Below are 6500 nucleotides of genomic sequence, written 5' to 3' on the forward strand. Positions count from 1 at the left end.
ACTGCAGTGCAATACGGGGAGTGACCAGCTACTGAAACTGGGGCTCTTGGGGGCCCCGCCAGGAGGCAAGAAGTCAATAGTCTACGCTAATGTGAATGTATATAGTCCTTGCAGAGGTCCAAATAATGTTCATGGTGGTGATAATAAAGAGGGATGTTTGCCAAATAAAAACAGAGGGAAACTGCGGAAATATATAAAGCTTAGGACGTAGATTGTCAAAGAAATCGGAACCGTGGTCCTGCGGGGAGCAGTGGGTTTGCATGATTGCTGTGATTTTCCCAGAGCTGTAGGAATTCATTGTTCGGTCCTGGGAGGGAGGGTTCCGTCCAGGGGCCACAGGCCAGGTGCCATCCCCAATCCTCCTGACAGTGGAACCCAATTCTGAAAGTCGAGGTAGACCTCTTATCCTCCAGAAATGTCCCCAGGCCCAAGCCACAGGCCTGTGCACCTGTCAAAGGTTTGCTTTCATGGGTTTCAGAAAACCAAGGACCGGTTTGGGATTTGGGCTCTCGATGAGACGCTGAAAGCCCGCCTGTCGTGTGTCTGGGCGTCCGTCTTTCTCTCTGGCAAGCGTTGAACCTATGAAAACATCAGTTTTGGATGTGGGCCTTGGAGGCAGGTGTTTTGGGATTCTGTTTGCCAAGGTTCTGTCTAGGGAGCATCTGCCCTGGGTACACTGGGGGTTCGGGTGACCAGGTCTAAGGCCCCGATGACCCACATCCCTGACGTTAGGAGTGGGGTGAGGCTGCTGGTCTGAGGCGAGGCATGCAGGAGCCCTCACCTGGGACCCGCTGGTTTGCTCTGCCAGCCCATTTCCCTGCCCCTCACAAGGCCCCCACTTTGGGGACAAGCAGGTTTACCAGGGGGTATAGTGTGTCGGCTGGCTGGGGGTGCCCCTGCCACACCCAGGCCGAGGGTCCAAGATAGGGCAGCCCCTTCCACCCTAGCTGTTGGGAACAGGTCACCCTCAAGCCAGCTCTGAAAGGCCATCTTCCCAGTGTGGTTCCCACATCCATGTCCCGTATATCAAGAAGCCAGCCCCCAGGGGGCTGCAGTAGCCCGGCGTGAAGAGCCGACCACAGGCTGAGGGATGGAGCCCATGCGGGCTGAGGGCTTTGCAGGATCAGGGGATGGCAGCCAGGTGGGGTCGGGGGCTTGCACTGAGGAAGCTGAGGCCCAGACCCAGCAGCAGAGAGATGTCCTGGTAAGTGCCGTGTCCACCACTGCCCGGGAGCTCCTCCCACCCAGGGAAGCCTGAAAGGGGCACTAGGGCTCGGTCCATGTTTTGAGAGCTGTTGTTCCGTCCGTCACTGCTCAGACTCCATTCGGCCAAAGACCTCACGGCAGAACCAAACATAGAACCGAGAGCTTTGGGCAGGGGCTGTGGCAGAATTTCTGCATTAGGACAGGGGCTGCAGTGTGCACCTGCCTTTCTTACACAAAGAGGGGATCTACAGAAGGGGATCTAGTCTCCTGCTCTCTGCTCAGACTATCGTGCCCTGCGACCTCCTGAGCTTATAAACCACTGGCCAGCAGGGCAGCGTGCAGGGTCTCCTTCCCGCCGGCCACCACCAGGGTTAGACACACAGGTGACCCAAACCCTCAGTGAGATGCGGATGCTCATAGAGCGTCCCTCCCCCTAAATCAGATTCTCCCGTTCTGAGCCCAAAGCTGCTTCAGGAAGACAGAGCGAGGCAGGCAAGCCAGGCAGCAGCCAGAGCTCCCTCGTCCACAGAGCCAAGCTGCATGGAGTGCACAGACGGAGGGACAATGAGATGGATGCTGGCACCCCTAGGCCCTCCCAGCCCCCGGTGTGTGATTCCTTCACCTTTCCCAACCCCTCCTCTGTCTCCTTGTTTCCCGTCCTGCCCTGGACCCAGGCTGGCCTTTCTGTTAGGACATGGCACCATCCCCAGGTGGTGTCTGGGGGGTGTCTGTACCAGGACCGCTGCCTCCTACTCCACGTGTGAATAGGCTGGCACACCCCAGACCATCAGAATAGAGGGTCCCCATCCCCACAGCTCACCAGGACCAAAGGGAAGCCGTGGGTGTTACCAGGAGCAAAGAGGAAAGCTGGAGACAGCCTTGGAGGTCCAGATGGTCAGGGCCAGAGCAAAAGGAGCCAGATGCCCAGACAAGGGGCTTCCCCATGGGCTCCACAGGTAGGGCCACTCATCAGGGACTCTAGAGGTTCTGCAGCAGAGGGAGATGGACGGGAGAGGGGCTGGGAGGTACTGGTTTTGGTTTCATCTCAATGACATGGTAGACAGGGATCAGGACAGACCCTAACTTCCTCTCTTGACCAATTTTCCCAGACATATCCTCAAAATGACACCAAAGCCCCTTTACTGTTATCCACCCATCCTGCCTGTTCCAGGCTACTCTAGCCAGCATGTCTGGCCATTATTCTGCCCATCCCCCCAGCCAACCTATAATTATTTCTTGATTCTTTTATCTCATCAGCTCACCCTTCTGACAATCCAGTCACCTGTCTGGCCATCCATCCATCCATCCATCCATCCATCCATCCATCCATCCATCTTTCCAACCACCTACCCACCTATCTGTCCACCCATCCATCCACCTATCCAGCCACCCATCCATCCACCCAGCTACCCATCCATCCACCCAACTTTCTATCCATCCATCCATCCATCCATCCATCCATCCATCCATCCATCCACCCACCCACCTGTCCACCCGTCCATCCACCTATCCATTCATCCACTCATCTGTCCACCCACCCACCAACTCACCCATTCAGCCAAACACCCACCCATCCATCTGTCCATCTATTACTCTATCCCAGCTGCCACTGGATTCCACCCTCCCCCATTCAAACTTTCACCGAATTACCTGTCTCTCCACCAGCCACCCCAATACACACCAGGCATGTATCTGTCCAACTGTTCTCCAGTCTAACCCACATAGCCATGCCTCAGTCCATCCACCCTGTCCGCCTTTCCATCCACTGAACCCAGAGTAGCATCACCAAGTCCCCCAGTGTTCCAAGCTGCAAGGGCAATTTGGATCTTTCCATGACCTCGACTGCCCTAAAGGAGTCTGCCTGTGGGGTCGGCCAACCTCCCCCAGTACCTCAATCATTGGTCCAGGCCTGCTCCAGGGACAGATAAAATTCTGCTGCAGGCATTGTGAGTAGATTGGACCAATGTTCTAGCAACAGCTTTGGCCAGTCTGGGCCCGCCTGGCAAGCGTGGTGGCCAGGAGCCAGGAGCGCTCATTGGGAGATGGCCCGCACACCTGCTCAGGGGCCCTGTGACCAGGGCCACCAGTCAGGGTGAGCACATTCCCTGGCAAGACCCCAACATTGTGGGTGTCCTGTCCTTGTCTCCAAGGGTCACTGCCCAGAGGAGGTCCTCAGGAAAGGAGGGGGCGGGGGAGAAAGATGCCAGTGCCCTGGAGCTCTTCTACCCAGGTGTTCACGGCTTGCTGTGCCTCCTTCCCACTCCTGTCGTCCATCCTGGGCTACCAGACTCTGGAAGTTAGCCCTTTAGAGCTCTGGAGAGCTGTGGGAATAGCCCCTGCCCAAGCTGAATTCAGTTAATGGCGGGGGTGTTCTCTGGGCACTAGAGGCCCAGCATTTCCTAGCCCCAGGCTGCCATGCCACATGGGATATTTTCCAAAATGGGGCTGGGAGCAAGGTCCCCAGATGATGGTGCTGCTGGCAGGATTGGAGGAGAGAGCAGAACACAGGGAGCTAGACTGGGGTACACTTCTGCTCCTCTCACCCATCCACCTCATGGATAAGGCCTGGGCAGCCCAGCGTCCGTGACATCACCTGCCTGGCCCCCCACAGTTCTGAAAAACTCCATTTTGCATGCTTTCTATTCCTTTTCTTTCCTTTCAGCACCTGGAGCGCCGCCCCAAAGACCCCTTATGCTACGTCAGGGCTCAAATTGGAGCCTGTTTTATAAATATTAGAACACAGGCAGTGGACACCCTTGCTGTCGACCAGGATGCAGGAGCCCAGCCAGGCTGGCATCCAGGGTGTCAGGCCCTGGGAACAGGCTTGTGGGGATTGGATGGATTTTTCCTCTTCTTCTTCTTCTTAACTCCCCAAAAGGAGTTGGAGCGAGTGTTGGTTCATGTTCCTGTGACGGGTTTTCTCAGAGCCGTGGGACCCGTGGCACGCCGTGCCCATCGCGTGTCCCCTGATGCGCTTTGTTTGACCTGGGTGCTGTGAGACGTCATGATTCAGGTCACGTCCGTTATCTGTGTTGTGTAATAAAGCCAACGTTTGCCATCAGAGGGCTGTGCCTCTCCTTGGTTCCCGGTGACTAATGTCTTTGTTCACCGTTTATGTACTGGGAGCTTTCTCTGGGCCGTGCAAGAGAGACAAGGCCCTGCCCCATGGGGGTTGTGAACAAATGGGTGACATAAGTTGGGGTGTGAATAGGAACGGACTCCCTGGCTCAGTCCGCCCACAGCCTCCTGTGCTCCTGCCAAGTGGGGTGAACTTTCAGAAGCTGTGTCCTCAAGGTGCTCTGGATGACCTTGGGCCCCAGATGATGCCCATGGCTTCAAGGACCCCAGGCCCCACTGCCTGTGGCTGTGCTGGGCACCTCCCACAAGACCCTAAGGGAGGACAATGAGGGAAGGGACACCTTGACCCCAAGGAGCCAGGGTGCTGCAGCTGTGGTGTCCTGGCTCCCAGGGCAGGTCCTGGCCAGATTCGGATGCCCAGGACTTGGCATTCCCGGTGTGCTGGCAGCCCCTGGGAGGAAGGGGTGTTATTAATACTTGGGCCCAGCCTTGGAACATGATGTATTTTGAAAGGCGTCATTGGAAAGGCCAGCATGGGGGCAAGTCTGTCCCCGTGCCAGGTGGCTGGCGGGAGCCCCAGCTGGGCCTGGTGTGTCAGCAATCCCAGCAGAGAGCAGGCTGACAGCGTTTTTCCATTGCAGAGATCTGAGCTCAGACAGAGGCTGGCGGGGGGCCCGGCCTGAGTCCAGGCAGCTTTTGGCTTGGACACAGCCACCGTGGTGTTCTGCCTCCCACGTGGAAGTGGAGGGAAGGGCCCAGGCCAGAGGCCCTCCATGAGGCCTCAGACCCCCAGGAGGCCGAGGACCTGATGGCCTCGTGCTACAGGAAAGATGGCCGTATTTCCATCCTCACCCAGACAGCCTTGGGCTGGCCCTGTCCTCAGGGCAGACACGGATGCTGCCCTTGAGGCACTGTGACCTGCCAGGGGAGACCGAGGTGGAGTCCTGGCCGAAGCAGGAGCAATCAGGGAGGCTTCCTGGAAACAGTGGTGCAGTGGCCAAAGGGCCTCCCACATCAGTGCATGTGGTGCGTGGACTCAGGAGCGGAGGGGTGTGGCCGGCAAGGAGCGCAGTGCTTGCGGAGGCCGGCCCCTGAGAGCAGAGCCAGGCGACCTGGGAGGGGGCTTGGGCCCAGGAGGCAGGCCCTGCACTAAGGAACGTGGAGCAGCAGCAGCAAGCAATCCCACACCCACAGGCCAGCTCCGTGTGAGACGCAGCTCTCCTCCCAATTCCAAGTCCTCAGGGAAGAGGCCCCACCGGGCCCAGCGTGGACCTAGCAGCTATGGCCTGGAGCGGGGGACTCTGGGCCGGGGGGGGGGGCAGGCATGCCCAGAGGAGTCCCCCTAACACAAAGCAGGAGTTGCACCGAGGCTGAGCCAGGCTGAGGCCAGCCAGAGCAGCCGCTCCAGCGAAGACAGATGGAAACCAGGGCACGCGGGGACACAGGCCCACGGCCGCCCTCCAGGGGCGAGAAGTGAGGAGCAGAGGCCGGCCTGGAAGCCAGAGACTTTACAAGTGGCCTTCAGGCCTCCAGTGTCCATCACAGATCTGCACCTGGTTCAACTTTCAGGACCTGTAGTCAGGGCAGGACTCCGGCTCCCACCAGCCATCCGGTCCAGAACGAGGGTGCGAGAGGGGAGTGGCCGTGGGGAATCGATGGGGACGGGCCCTACCCTGCCCAGACCACAGGCCTCTGACCTCCTGCGGCACACCCCCTGCATCACCCCACCCGGTCTTTGCTCACACTGGTCCCCCCACCCACACCGCCCTCTGCCCCAGCCCTGCCTGACCCGTCGCTCTAGGGCAGCCCCAGCGCCGTCTCCTCCAGAATGCCTGTCCTCATCCCACGTGCCGTCCTTCTCCCTTGTGCACGCTTGGAGAATTCACTTATCCCCGTGTCGTCCTACCCGTGGCCTGCCACTGGAGGTGTGGCACCGAGCAGGTGTGGTGGTAGGCCCGGCGGAGCTCACGCACGTGGAGATCCTGCCCAGCCCGGCCTCAGCGCCACTCCTCTTTCCACCTGTGTCCTGGGCGGGGGTCCTCCTGGGTGAGGAAGAAGGGGTAGGGCCCAGAAGCTGGGGCTGGAAGTCAGCCCGACGGGAAGCTTTTTAAGGGCTCTAGTGGGAGCAGCTGGCCTGGGGAGGAGCTTAAAATCCTGGGGGAGGGCAGGTGCTGGTGTGGAGGTGAGCTCGGAGGCCATGATCCACCGATCCACCC

This window comes from Ursus americanus, chromosome 21, assembly GCF_024610735.1.
Source record: "Ursus americanus isolate L20-20 chromosome 21, mUrsAme1.1.p, whole genome shotgun sequence".
NCBI classification, from domain to species: Eukaryota; Metazoa; Chordata; class Mammalia; order Carnivora; family Ursidae; genus Ursus; species Ursus americanus.